The sequence below is a fragment of the Cuculus canorus genome, unplaced genomic scaffold (assembly GCF_017976375.1).
Source record: "Cuculus canorus isolate bCucCan1 unplaced genomic scaffold, bCucCan1.pri scaffold_144_arrow_ctg1, whole genome shotgun sequence".
Taxonomy (NCBI): domain Eukaryota; kingdom Metazoa; phylum Chordata; class Aves; order Cuculiformes; family Cuculidae; genus Cuculus; species Cuculus canorus.
In genome coordinates this window covers 10,142-25,087 of record NW_026527781.1, presented here as the reverse complement: position 1 = coordinate 25,087, position 14,946 = coordinate 10,142, and the positions used below count along the sequence as shown (strand labels likewise).

Sequence of the window (14,946 nt, the reverse complement as noted above, 5' to 3'; positions counted from 1 at the left end):
TCTGCTCCCAGCAGTGCAGTTTCTTTTGGGGGGAACACCTGAGTGCAAAAGTCCTCCAGCACAGGGCAGCTGAGACCAGGGCTGATGGACAGACCGTCTGTGCTCACTCTGAAGGGAGAGCCCGTTTGCTGTCAGGACTCAGGAGACTTCGCTTGGAGTGAAGCAGAAGAGCCATGAGTTTCTGCATCAAAACCATCCTGAGCTGTATTGGGGCAACCAGAACAGAAGACACAGAGCAAAATCCCCTCAGCTCTGCTCTGCAGTTGGGTAGACGGGGAAGGACAACACTGGAAAGCTGTTTGATATCAGGAGTGGACTCATCCTGAGATCACTCTGTGTTCCATTCCCCTGTTGCTGCAGGGCAGCACTGACTCCTGCAGAGGCCACATCACAGCCTTCTGCTCCCTGGGGCAACCTCAGAGAGGAGCAACCAGAGCTTGTGAAAGGGACCTGCCAAAGGTCCTCCTTATGAGAAGAGGCACGTTGGGGGTGGTCCTATGAGAAATAGCTTTGGTTTTCACCAGAGAATTGTCCCCTAATTTGTCTATGTCTTTTTAATATTGGGAAGTGCCCCATGTCCAGAGGCAGCAGATGTCCAACAGCAGCTCCATCACCCAGTTCCTCCTCCTGGCATTCGCAGACACACGGGAGCTGCAGCTCTTGCACTTCTGGCTCTTCCTGGGCATCTACCTGGCTGCCCTCCTGGGCAACGGCCTCATCATCACCACCATCGCCTGTGACCACCATCTCCACACCCCCATGTACTTCTTCCTCCTCAACCTCTCTGTTATTGACCTGGGATCCATCTCCACCACTGTACCAAAATCCATGGCCAATTCCCTCTGGGATAACAGGACCATCTCCCACTCAGGATGTGTTTCTCAAGTCTTTCTGCTATGTCTTTTTCATTTCAGCAGAGTATTTTCTCCTCACCATCATGTCCTATGACCGCTACGTTGCCATCTGCAAACCCCTGCACTACGGGACCCTCCTGGGCAGCAGAGCTTGTGTCCACATGGCAGCAGCTGCCTGGGGCGCTGGGTTTCTCGATGCTCTGCTGCACACGGCCAATACATTTTCCCTGCCCCTCTGCCAGGGCAATGCTGTGGAACAGTTCTTCTGTGAAATCCCTCAGATCCTCAAGCTCTCCTGCTCACACCCCTTCCTCAGGGAGATTTGGCTTCTTGATGTCAGTGCCTGTTTATCTTTTGGCTGTTTTGTTTTCATTGTGATGTCCTATGTGCAGATCTTCAGGGCGGTGATGAGGATCCCCTCGGAGCAGGGACGGCACAAAGCCTTTTCCACGTGCCTCCCTCACCTGGCCGTGGTCTCCCTTTTTGTCAGCACTGGAGCATTTGCCTACCTGAAGCCCCCCTCCACCTCCTCTCCATCCCTGGACCTTGCGGTGTCTGTTCTGTACTCAGTGTTGCCTCCAGCACTGAATCCCCTCATCTACAGCTTGAGGAACCAGCAGCTCAGGGATGCAGTGTGGAAATTGATAGCTGGTTGGTTCTCTGAAGCGATGAACTGCTCATCACATTCTGCATAGCAATTATCATACAACTCACAGCAGGCTCAAGCTGCCTTCTTTATTTGTTGTTGGTGTTGCTTGTTTTAAAGTTGGGATAATCATATCATTCTGTTTTTAATTCACTGTCTTCTCTTTTCTTTTCTTATAGATTAGCTGTGTAAATGAGGGGCTCTGCTCTCTGTGTGTTTGAACAAAATAAAGGGATATTCAATGACTTTTGTTTCCTGATATCTTTCCTTCAAGTCATTTTTGGAGCTGCAGGGACAGTCCCTGTGGGCATGGGTGGAGGGGAAAAGAGTCCCAGCACGGCAGCCCTGCCAGGCACCAGCGCTTGATCTCCCAGAGCTGTTCTCTCTCCACTTCCACACTCTCCTCCTCACCCCTTGCCTTGCTGGAAGGCCTGAGGGCTCTGAGCTTGGTCACAGCGGTGCTGCGTGGCAGTGCTGTGCCCGCAGGCAGGGACAGGCAGTGGGCACTTGTGGGACAGAGCTGCCTCCACAACAGCCTTTCCATAGAGCAAGGGGATCTCCTCAGGGCAGGGCATGAAGGCTTAGGGCTTCTGCTTAAGTTTCTCTTAAGAACGTGACCAAGGAAGTGACTCAGAGATGAAAACACCAGTGTCCAGCTGAAGAGTTTTGGTGTGTGAGGCTGTGACAGGCTGCAGAGCACTTGCTCTTCTCCAGGGACATCTCTTTCCCCAGGAGAGCATGTCCAGGCTGGTCTGGCTGCCAGTCCTGGTTCCCTCTCTGTGCAGCCCACAAGGCCACTTTTATGACCCAACTTTCTCGGTTTGGGCCCTTCTATGTCCTGACCCTCACATGACCCAACTCTTTCATGAATATTTTATAACCTGACTCTCCTGTCACCCTTCTGTGATGCGACTCTTTAAAGACCCAACTCTTGAATTATTCGACTTTTCTATACCTCTACTCTGAACTGAGTTTTGTGTGACCCAACTCTTTTGTCACTCTTCTGTGAGCCTGCTCTTCTATAATCCCACTTTTCTATCACCTTTCTTTGACCCAACTTTTCTATGATCCTTTTTTTCTATGACTCAGTTCTTCTACGACCCGACTCTTCTGTGACCCTTCTGTGACCTGACACTTCTATCACCTAACAGTACTATGACCCAGCTCTTCTCTGACCCAACACTTCTATGATCTGACCATTCTACCACCCTTCTATGACCTGACCCTTGTATGACTCTACACCTCTATGACCCTTCTATGAAACATTGTCTATGACGCTACTCTTCAGTGACCTCATTTTTCTATTACTCTTCTATGACACGACACCTTCTATCAGCCAACTCTTCTATAACAATTCTATACACTGAGTCTTCTTCAGTCCCTCTGTCACATGAGCCTTCAATGACCCAACTCTTCTATGACACTTCTATGACCTCTACACACCTCTGACCCAACCCTTCCATGACCCGACTCTTCCATTACACTTTAATGACCCAGATCCTAAATATTCTATGACCCAACACTTCTATGACTCTTCTGCGACCTGACACTCCTATGACCATTCAGTGACCACCCCCTTCTGTGACCTGAACCTTCCATGACATGACTGTTCTCTGACCCTTCTATAACCTAACCCTCGTATGATCCGACTCATCTATGACCCTTCTAAGACCCAACTCTTCCATTATCTGACTCTTCTACAACCTTTCTCTGACCCAAATCTTCTACGACTTTGTTTATGGCCCCGACCCTCCTGGGATCTGACTCTCCTTTGATCTTTCTATGAAACTGCTGTGACACAACTCTTCTACGCCCCAGTTCTTTTATGACCCACGTCTTCTTTGACCCCAGCATTCTATGACCCAACCTTTCTATGGGATCTCATAGTCAATGAGCCAACCAGGTGCCTTCTGCTGTCCTGTCAGAGACACTGCCAGGTGTGAGCTTCAAAGCACAAATCCCAGCCATGGGTCAAGGGCTGAGCTATCTGCTGCTTCAGAAATCGGTGACCTCACAGTCTCTTTCCCAGCCATGTTCCTGCTGTTGGCCTGTTCCCTCCAGAGGGAGAGGTGACTTCACAGCCACCTTCATGACCTGTGCCTTCCTACTGGGTGATGGGTTCTTGAGACACACTGGGCCATGTGATACATTGTCCACCCAAGGGAATGGCAGGAAGATGTGCCAGGGGAGGTTTAAGTTTGATATCAGAAGAAGGTCCCTTATCACTCAGGACATCCTCTCTCAGCTGAAAGAAGGGAGATTGAGATGAGACCTCAGGAAGAAATATTTCCCTGTGAGGGTGGGGAGGCACTGGCTCAGGTTGCCCAGAGAAGTAGTGGCTGCCCCATACCTGAAGGTGTTCTAGGTGAGGTTGGATGGGGCTTGGAGTAATCTGATCCAGTGGGAGGTGTCCCTGCCCATGGCAGGGAGGTTGAACTGAATGGCCATGAGGTCCCTTGCAGCCCAAAGCATTCAATGATTACGCATTCATAGAATCATAGAATCACCAGGTTGGAAAGGACCCACTGGGTCATCGAGTCCAACTGTTCCTATCACTCCCTTAAACCATGTCCCTAAGCACTTCATCCAACCGTTCCTTGAACACCTCCAGGGAAGGTGACTCGACCCCCTCCCTAGGCAGTCTGTTCCAGTGCCCAATGACTCTTTCTGTGAAAATTTTTTTCTGATATCCATCCTGAACCTCCCCTGACGGTGCTTCAGGCCATTCCCTCTTGTCCTGTCCTCTGTCACGTGGCAGAAGAGGCCAGCTCCCTCCTCTCCACAACCTCCTTTCAGGTAGTTGTAGAGAGTAATAAGGTCTCCCCTCAGCCTCCTCTTCTCCAGGATAAACAACCCCAGCTCTCTCAGCCGCTCCTCGTAAGACTTGTTCTCCAGCCCCTTCACCAGCTTCGTTGCTCTTCTCTGGACACGCTCCAGAGCCTCAACATCCTTCTTGTGGTGAGGGGTCCAGAACTGAACACAGTACTCAAGGTGCGGTCTCACCAGTGCCGAGTACAGAGGCAGAATAACCTCCCTGGACCTGCTGGTTACACCGTTTCTAATACAAGCCAAGATGCCATTGGCCTTCTTGGCCACCTGGGCACACTGCTGGCTCATGTTCAGTCAGCTGTCTACCATTACCCCCAGGTCCTTCTCCTCTGTACAGCTCTCCAGCCACTCTTCCCCCACTCAGTAGCACTGCATAGGGTTGTTGTGCCCCATGTGCAGGACCCGGCATTTGGCCTTGTTGAACCTCATGCCATTGGCCTCAGCCCAGCAGTCCAGCCTGTTCAGATCCCTTTGCAGAGCCTCCCTACCCTCCAGCAGATCCACACTTCCTCCCAGCTTAGTGTCATCCGCAAACTTGTTGAGGGTGCACTCAATGCCTTCATCCAGGTCATTGATAAAGACATTGAACAGAGCTGGACCCAGTACCGAGCCCTGAGGAACCCCACTTGTAACTGACCTCCAGCTGGAGTTAACTCCATTGACCACCACTCTCTGGGCCATCCAACCAGTTTTCAACCCAGGAGAATGTGAAGCAGAATGCTGTGAGAAACTGTCTCAAAGGCTTTCCTGAAGTCCAAGAAGACTCCATCCACAGCCTTTTCCCCCATCCAGCAGTCGAGTCACTTTGTCATAGAAGACAATCAGGTCAGTTTGGCAAGATCTGAAGATCTCTGGACACACTCCACAGCATTAATATTTTTCTTGTGGTGAGGGGCCCAGAACTGAATACAGGATTCGAGATGTGGTCTCAGCGGTGCTGAGTACAGAGGGAGAATAACTTAATAACCTCCCTGGGCCTGCTGGTCACGCTGCTTCTGATCCAAGCCAAGATGCCATTGGCCTTCTTGGGCACCTGGGCGCACTGCTGGCTCATGTTCAGTCGGCTGTCAACCAGCACCCCCAGGTCCTTCTCTTCCGTGCAGCTCTCCAGCCACTCTTCCCCCAGTCTGTAGCGCTGCATAGGGTTGTTGTGCCCCAAGTGCAGCACCCGGCATTTGGCCTTGTTAAACCTCATGCCATTGGCCTCGGCCCAGCGGTCCAGCCTGTTCAGATCCCTTTGCAGAGCCTCCCTACTCTCCAGAAGATCCACGCTTCCTCCCAGCTTAGTGTCATCTGCAAACTTGCTGAGGGTGCACTCAATGCCTTCATCCAGGTCATTGATAAAGACATTGAACAGAGCTGGACCCAGTACCGAGCCCTGAGGAACTCCACTTGTAACTGACCTCCAGCTGGAGTTAACTCCATTGACCACCACTCTCTGGGCCCGGCCATCCAACCAGTTTTCAACCCAGAAGAGTGTGCGCCTGTCCAGGCCAGAGGCTGACAGTTTCTGAAGCAGAATGCTGTGAGAAACTGTGTCAAAGGCTTTCCTGAAGTCCAAGAAGACTACATCCACAGCCTTTCCCCCATCCAGTAGTGGAGTCACTTTGTCATAGAAGGTGATCAGGTTAGTTTGGCAAGACCTGCCTTTTGTAAACCCCTGTTGACTGGGCCTGATCACCCGCTTCTCTTGCATGTGCTTCATGATAGCACTCAAGATCACCTGTTCCATGACTTTCCCTGGCACTGAGGTCAGACTGACAGGCCTGGAGTTCTCCGGATCCTCCCTGCAACCCTAATTGTAGGTGGGCACACCACCAGCCAGCCTCCAGTCCAGTGGAACTTCCCCAGTCAGCCAGGACCGCTGGAGGGTGATGGAAAGGGGTTTGGAAAGGACATCTGCCAGCTCCTTCAATACTCTTGGGTGGATCCCATCCGGCCCCATAGACTTGTGGGTGTCTCGCTGGGCAAGCAAGTCTCTAACCACCTCCTCTTGGATCATGGGAGCCTCATTCTGCTATTCTAACTCATGGGTTTGTACACAGAGGGAACAACTTTCCTTGCTATTAAAGACTGAGGCAAAGAAGGCATTAAGTACCTCAGCCTTGTCCTTATGCCCTGTCGCTGTTTTTCCTTCTGCATCCAATAGAGACTGAATATTCTCCCTCATCCTCCTTTTCTTGTTGATGTATTTATAGAAAGAGTTTTCATTATCTTTCACAGACTTAGACAATTTGATTTCTAGTTGGGCCTTGGCCCTCCTGATTTTTTCCCTGCACGATCTCACTTCCTCCCTGTAGTCCACCCAAGATGCCTGTCCTTTCCTCCAAAGCACATAGAGCTTCTTCTTATTATTGACACCTGTTGAGATCTCCCTGCTCCACCAAGCTGGCTTTTCCCCCCGCCGGCTCCTTTTCCAGAACACAGGGATGGTTTGCTCTTGAGCTGCTAGGATTTCATTTTTCAAGAGCGCCCAACCCTCATGGGCTCCCTTGCCCTGAAGGACTGTTTCCCACGGGACTTTGCTAATCAACCTTCTGAACAGTCCAAAGTCTGCCCTCTGGAAGTTTAATGTGACTGTTTGGCCAACCCCCTTCTTTATCCCACCTAGAACTGAAAACTCTATCATCTCATGATCACTTAATCCCAGGCATCCTCCAACTGTCAAATCCCCAACAAGACCTTCTCTATTCACAAACAGCAGGTCTAGGAGGGCACCCTCCCTTGTTGGTTCGCTAACCAGTTGTGTGAGGAAGTTGTCTTCGATGCACTCCAGGAACCTCCTAGACTGTTTCCTTTCTGCTGTATTGTACTCCCAGCAGACATCCGGAAAGTTAAAGTCTCCCACAAGGACAAGAGGCAGAGATTTAGAGACTATCCCCAGCTGTTTATAGAAGAGCTCATCAGCTGCTTCTTCTTGGCTGGGTGGTCTGTAACAGACTCCTATCACAAAGTCCCCCTTCTTGTAGGCTCCTCTGATTTTAACCCATAGGCACTCGATCCCATCCTCACCGTAATCCAGTTCAAGAGTATCAAAGCACTCTTTAACATAGAGGGCTACCCCGCCTCCTTTCCTACCCTTCCTGTCCCGCCTGAAGAGTTTATATCCCAACATAGCTGTAGTCCAGTTATGTGAGTCATCCCACCACGTTTCTGTGATGGCAATGACATCGTAGTCACCTTGCCCTACAACAGCTTCCAGCTCATCCTTCTTATTGCCCATGCTGCGTGCATTTGTCGTAAATGCACTTCAGCTGGGCTGATGAACCTTCAGCGCTCAGTAAAGGGAAGTAGAGTTCATTCTCGATTGACTGGTCCTTGGAATAACTAATTCCACAGACCCAGTTTCATCCTTACTGTCCCCACTTGTACTCGCCCTCACTTGCCCTGTGGTGGTGTACTGGTGGTCCTCTCCAGCACACCATTTCTCAGTTGCCGGTTTCCCACTTCCAGGCTCATTCCCAGCTAGCCTGGTCTCCTCCCCTTCCCCCTTCACATCCAGTTTAAAGCTCTATTTAAGAGCCTAACTAGATTTTTAGAGATAACTTTAGTTCCCCTTGGAGACAAGTATGACCCATCCCTGGTAAGAAAACCTGGGCATGGGTGGGTCACCCCATGATCAAAGAAGCCAAAGCCTCTCTCCTCACACCAGGCTCGGAGCCAGGCATTAATCATCTGTATGTTCCTGACCTCCTGTTCCATATTCCTTAGTATTGGGATAGAGCTAAACACCACTTGTGCTCCAGAGCCCTCCATCATCTTCCCTAAAGCCCTGAAGTCTCTTTTGATGGCTTTCAGCTTTCTGCGCTGTAAGTCATCATTGCCTATTTGAAATACTAACAGGGGATAGTAATCCGTTTCCTTCACCAAGGAAGGGAAGTTTTCTATTGATATCCCTCACTGAAGCCCCTGGCAAGCAGCAGACCTCCCTGTGGAGCGGGTCCGGTCTGCAGATGGGACCCTCCGCTCCTTTAAGAAGGGAGTCCCCTAAGACGATCACTCTCCTCTTTTTCTTGACAGAGGATGTTTTTAGGGCCCTCCGAGGATGCTGGAGCCTAGGGAATGTTTCCAGGCTATGGGGACCATCTCCTTCTTCCTCTGCTTCTTCCTGGGGGATAGGTTCTACCTGCAGCATTTCATATTGAATTCTGAGGGCTATCTGGGGGTTAATTGTCTGGGATCCCCCAGCTGCCCTGGGGCCTTGCTCAGTGTTTCCCCCTGAAAGGTTTCTCAAAGCCCAGCTCTCTCAGCCTCTCCTTGTCCATAATGTGCTCCAGGCCCAACCGTCCTTCTGGGCTAGGCAGGACTCGCTCCAGGCTGGGCAGGGTCTTCCTTGTGCTGGGAGCCCCGTCCTGGACACAGCAGCGCTGATGTGTCCTGTGGTGGGTTCACCTTGTCCAGCAGCCGGACCCCCCCCCGCTGCTCCCTCCCTGCCCGGAACAAACAGGACAGAGGGAGAAAACAAACCAGGAGAGCTCATGGGCCAAGAGAAGGCAAAGGAAGTCACTGATCATTTACTGTCACTGGCAAAGACGTGTGGACTTGCCAAAGGTCAATTTGATTTATTGCCAGTTAAGAAAGGTTTGGATTGTGAGAAACAAAGACAAAATATTCAAGCCCTCCCAGTTTGTCCCAGCCTCAAATGACTCCATTGCTCCCAATTCCTCTTCCCACCCCAACCCCAACCCCAGGAGGAAAATGGAGGGTAGAGGGGAAGGGGTTAACAGTCAGTGAAGAACACCTCTGTTGTTCCTTCCTCCTCACACTTCTGCCCTGCTCCAGCATGGCTCCTCTCCATGGCATCCCACCATATTTGTGATCAAGGCTCTGCGTGGTTCATTCCTTTCTCTCCACCCATGGGGCAGTGTCAGGGCCCTGAGAGCATCCATGGGCCTTCATGGCCATGACCAGCATCTCCTGGACCTCCACCCACCCCTCTGTCCATGGCCCAGGAGACACTGAATTCAGGCCTGAGTTTCAGCCCCAGCTTGATCTGAGCTGTAGGTGTGCAGGTCTCCAGACGCAGACACAGCCCGTCCTGTCCATGGACCTTGTTGAGTCAGACCTGTAGAGTCACTTCCCAGCTTGGTTCTTTATCAGGTGAACAACTGAATGACATCGTAGCCATCCCAGTGCCAGGCCCCAGGAGAGGCCTGGGATCATTCTTTTCCCTTTCTTTCCATCAGTTGGTCAGGTCTGAGAGGCGAGGCTGAAAAGCAGGTGAGGCTTCAGGGTGCAGATGACAGAAAGTGGGGAGCAGAGCCACCACAAGAAATGATCTAAAGTCAATGTTCATTCAAAACCGTTCTCTTCCTCTCATGGAGCTCTTAACCTGGAAGCTCTGAGAGGCCTCTGCCTCCCACTCTTGGAGCAATTAAGGTGACAGAACCCAAGTCATTTTGTTTGAATTCTGTTTCCAGCCTAAAGCACCCCATGGGCTGGAGATGGGCCAGGAGTCTGGCAGAAGGATCCTGCTGCTCTGGACAAGAAGGTGGACATTCCCAGGGATCACAGGAGCCGAAGCTGACCCATAGCTATGTTCATGAAGCTGGTCAAATGCCAAAATCATTTCTTTTGATCATGGCCTCAATGCCTTGTTGATGTCTAAACTCTCTCTGCGGATGCTGACATGGACTGAGCAGTCTGCTCTGACCTCAGAGCTGGCCCTGCTTGGAGTTGGGCTTTGGACTAGAGGTCACCTGAACTCCCTCATTCCCTGCGTGTTTCTATGAGCATAAGATGTAGAGACTTACTTCCTAGGCTGCCATGAGGCTCCCTGCCCAGGCCAAAATATGCCCTCACACCTCATGCTGTGGGCCCCTATCTCCATCCTGGCAGACCTCCTCCTGATCCTCTCCAGTTTCTCCACTTTCCTTTTGAAATGGGAGACTCCTTGGGTCCCGTGGCATTGTCCTGGTGCCAGAAGAGTGAGGGCAGTGATTGTCTCCTTTGCACAGCGTCAGGAGTTACTCACTCTGCTCCCTCCCAGGGAGTGGCTGAGGGTGGGCAGGAAGCTGTCAGGGGGACACAGCCAGGAGAGCTGACCCCGACTGACCAGAGGGAGATCCCATAACATAGAAGTCACTCTCAGCGAAAAAAATCTCTGACAGAAGAAACAGAGATTTTTATTGTTCGAGGTGATGGGTGATGGTAGACTGGTAGGGTTTCAGTCTGCTTGAGGGAGGTGGGAAGTAATGGCATTTACAATGGTTTTGGGTTTGGATTATGTAAGTCTTTATCTTTTTTCTTTCAGTTATTAAACTATTTTCAGCTCAGCCCACAAGTCAAAAACACTTCCATGGAGCAGCATGGGCAGAGACCTGGCCGGCTGAAGAGTGCTCTGAGGAGATGGACCTGGGCACCCTGGTGCTTGCTTGTCCTCACTCACAAGAGACCTTCACCAATTCTGTGCTCTTTCAAATAGAGATTTTACAAAGTAATGTGAATTTCTCCTGGAAATTCCTCAACCTGGAGAAGAGAAGGCTTCAGGAAGACTTTATAGTGGCCTTCCAGTACCTGAAGGTGGTCACCAAGAAAGCTGGGGAGGAACTTTTTGCAAGGACATGGAGTGATAGGACAAGGGGGAATGGCTTTAAACTGGAGAGGGAAAGATTTAGATTAAACATTAGGATGAAATTGTTTACAAAGAAGTTGGTGAGGCAGTGGCCCAGGTTTCCTGGGGAAGCTGTGGATGCCCCCTGCCTGGAGGTGTTCAAGGCCAGGTTGTATTGGGCCTTGAACAGTCTGGTCCAGTGCAGGTGTCCCTGCCCATGGCAAAGGGGGTTGGAACTGGATGGGCTTTAAGGTCCCTTCCAACACAAACCATTCTATGAATCTGAAAAGAATGGTAAAATGAACTTAAATAAAAACATGTATTTCTTAGGTGCACTTTGAAATCTTCCTCTTTAACCACACTGGGAAATGACTCCAAGGAGATGTACAAGGCTTGAAGACCTGGAGAAATCTCCAGGAAGACAAAGAGCTCGTTAAGGCTTTCTGTATTTTAATGAGACCCAGGGTGGATTTGCTGATGAGTCCTTGAACCTCATCTTCTGAGAGGAGAATGAAGAAAGCTCTCAAGAAGTCAAAAGCAGAACTCAGAGTTCCTTGAAGTCTTAATTGGTCTCAGTGAGGATGGTTAGTGACAAAGATTCCCCAGGGACTCGTTAGAGCCGAGAATTGGAGGCCATGATTGCAGGCAGGGAAAGGCACTGTGCAGGCAGCTGTGATGCTGAGAGAAGCCTGGGTTTGCTTGGTGAAGCAGAAAGGCCAAGGCCTGACCCCCAGGCCCTGGGCAGGCAGATCTGGCTTTGACTGCAATGACGCTGGTGTCATGAACATTCTCACACTGCTGAACTAAATTGGGAGCAGTTATTCCATGTCATTCCAAACACAGGCCTGTAGGGTTACATGAGATGCCAAGGCTCTCACACCAAGATCCATGCAGTTGTAGAAGGTTCGGGTCTTAGAAGGGCAGAGTCATAAAAGTGTTGATTCATAGAAGAGTTGCAGAAAACTTGTGTGTGAGAGCGGTCAGGTGATAGAAGGGTTGGATCATAGAGGACTGATAGAGGAATTCAATCATAGAAGTTTTATCGAAGAGTTGGGTCATAGAAGTCTCATAGCAGAACTGGGTCATAGATAATTAAGGTCATAAAAGAGTCATAGAATATTCAGGCCGTGGAAGAGTTGAGTCACTGAAGTGTGAGTTTATTTGGATTTTAGGAGTGTCTTTCCATAGAACAGTCACAAAAGTTTTGGTTCAGAGAAGGATGGAGTCAGAGAAGAGTCTTGGAACAATCAGGTAATAAAAGAATCAGGTCACAGAAGGTTCATAGAAGTGTCAGGTCATAGAAGACTCACAGAAAAGTCAGGGCATAGAAAGTCGCATCATAGAAGAGTCAGATCACAGTCAGGTCATGGAATGACATGTTGTGTCATAGAAGGCTCGAGTGATGGAAAGGCCTGATTATATGAGAGACAGGTCACAGAAAACTTCAATTATAGATGTGTCAGGTCTTAGAGGAGTAATAGAAGAGTTCAGTCATAGAAGGTTCCTACAAGTCTCAGGTCACAGAATTTTCCCATAATAGAAGAGTTGAGTCACAGACACATGAGAGTTGATTTGGATAATAGAGGAGTTTGGTCGTAGAAGGGTATCAAAGAGTCAGATTCATAGAAGTGTCAGGTCATAAAATGTTGGGGTCAGTAGGATTGTTCTGGTCCTAGAGGAGCCAGGTCATAGCAAGCTGTAGAAGGATGATAGAAGAATTGGGTCATAGAAGGCTTGAGCCATAGAAGGCTCGGGTTTTAGAAGAGCCGTGTCATAGAGGAGTCCATAGAAGAGTAGGTGGTAGAAGAGTTGGTTCATAGAAGAGATGGGTGATTGAAGGCTCATTGAAGAGTAGGGTTGTAGAAGGGGTTTGTCCTTCAATTGTCTAGGTCATAGAAGGGTCATAGAATTCGGGGTGATAGAAGTCCTAAAAACACAGCTGGTGGCTCATATAAGAATAATATCATGCAGGAGTCAGATCATAGAAGGGTCACTTAAGAGTAGGATTGGTTCATAGAACAGTTGGGTTATGAAGGATCGGTTTGGAAGGGTTGGGTCATAGAGGCGTCAGGGCATTTGTGTCACAGAAGAGTGAAAGAAGACTTGGGTCATAGAAAGTCATGTGACAGAAGACTCAGAGCATGGTCAAGTCATAGAAGGTCACAGAAGGCTCGAGTCACAGAAGTGTCAGGTCATATAAGGGACGGGTCAATGAAGAGTCAGGTTATAGATGAGATGGATCATAGAGGAGTAATGAAAGAATTCATTTCCCAAAGGTTCATAGAGGGGTTATGTCACAGACGTCTCAGGACATAAATCATTTGGGTGCTTGAAGGGTCATAAAATATGTGGGTCATGGAAGAGTCAAGTCATAGAAGCATAAGAGTTTAGTCAGGAGAAGGAAGGATCGGGTCACAGAAAAGTCTTAGAAGAGTTACGTCATAGAAGTATTGGGTCATAGAAGAGTTGAGTCCCAAATCATTCAGGTTATAGAGGGGTTTAGTAATAGAAGGATGGTGAGACACAATCTGCCCAAAGGAAATCCAGTCTTCTTCTCTTTCAGATATCCAGAAATATGATCTGAGGGAAAAAAGTCTGGGGCATAGTCTTTAGCTCCCCTGCTCATCCATTGGCCATTTCTGAAAAGGACATGCAAAGTGGAAGAATTGCCAGGCGTCAGGGAATCTCTGTGGCCTTGTGAAAATGATGGAGAGTGACTTCACTGGGATGTAGTCCTGCTCACTCAGCTCCCTGGGATACTGTCCCTCCTGTCCCACAGGCTGGGAAGGATTGTGTTTGCTCAAGTGATCCCTGACTTGTTCCCCACCCACGCTTGCCCATGTCTTCCAGAGTCCCATCCTGAGTCACAATGGCCTGGGAGAACTTGCTGGGGAAGACAGGGACAAAGAGGACATAGGGGATCTCTGATCTTTCTACACCTGCTCTTCCTAAATTCATCAGTGCCCACACAGGTCTGAAGCAGCAAACACTCATCATGGGGCCCTTGAACAGTCTTTCAAGCTGAGACTGAATCTTGGTCTGGACCCATGTTGAGCATGGAGGATGTTGTCCTTGAAGACCATCTGTGCTGAGCTCTGTGACCATATTCCAGCTCTGTGTACCACAGGAACGGCTCCAGTTCCTCCTGCCTGTGCCCTTGGCTGAGGGCATTGCTGCCCATTGGGGCTGAAGCTCTGCAGCTGTGGCACCAGGCAACCTCATCCCTGCCACGAGAAGCCTGTGACCAAGCGCCCAGAGCCCGTGTGTGTGAAGGCTTTGCTTAGCAAAAAGACGTGGCTGGGACAGAAGAGAGCTGAGTGTCTTTAAAACCAAGGCCTAAAGATCCAAGATGAAATGCCTAAATTTACTCAATGGAAAAGATCATCTCAGCTTGAAGAAATGAGATCATTCCCTGTCACTGTCCTGTTGTCCTATCTAATGGTGGGACAAAAATATTGATTTTCATGGCCAGCTGTTTTTCTAACAGGAGCAACGACGCTGCAGGACAGGAGTGTCTCTCCTCAGCTGAGAGAGGGAACATCAGGGATGGCTTCAGGCTGTTTCTCAGCAGGTTCCCTGGAGCCCCAGGGACACCTGGAGGGAGCCCCGAGGGGGCAGAGAAAGGGCTGCCTTGGGCTGCTCCTCTGCTGCTGAGCTGGGCTGGGCTCCTGGCACGGAGGGAGCTGGTGGCAAGTGGGCAGCGCTACAAAGAGCCATCTCTGGGCAGGAGCAGCTCCTCTGCAAAGCCCAGCAGGGCTGAGGGCACTGCCTGCAGGCAGCGAGGGCAGAGGAGGGAGGCACAGAGAGGGGAAAGGCAGGGTGGGGTGGGAGGAAAGAGGAGGCTTCATTTGGAGAAAGATCTTCACAGTCCTTCTCAAGGTGAGTCTCTGGGTGCAGGACAATGCAGGTGCTGTTCTTGGAAGGATCTCCTAAATCCGGCGCAGCCACAGCCTGTGGGATCTGCCAGGAGGGCTCTTGCTGTTTCTCCAGCAGAGAGAAAAACAGAGTCAGTGCTCAGCCTGCCCGGGGAGTTCCCCATGGAGGGACAGAGAGAAGGTATGGGG

General features: G+C 50.1%; 1 pseudogene; it reads left to right on the top strand.

Moving 5' to 3' along the window:
- The first annotated feature begins 591 nt into the window (after positions 1 to 591).
- LOC128850654 (olfactory receptor 14A16-like) lies at positions 592 to 1,549 on the top strand (annotated as a pseudogene).
- The last annotated feature ends 13,397 nt before the right edge of the window (positions 1,550 to 14,946 follow it).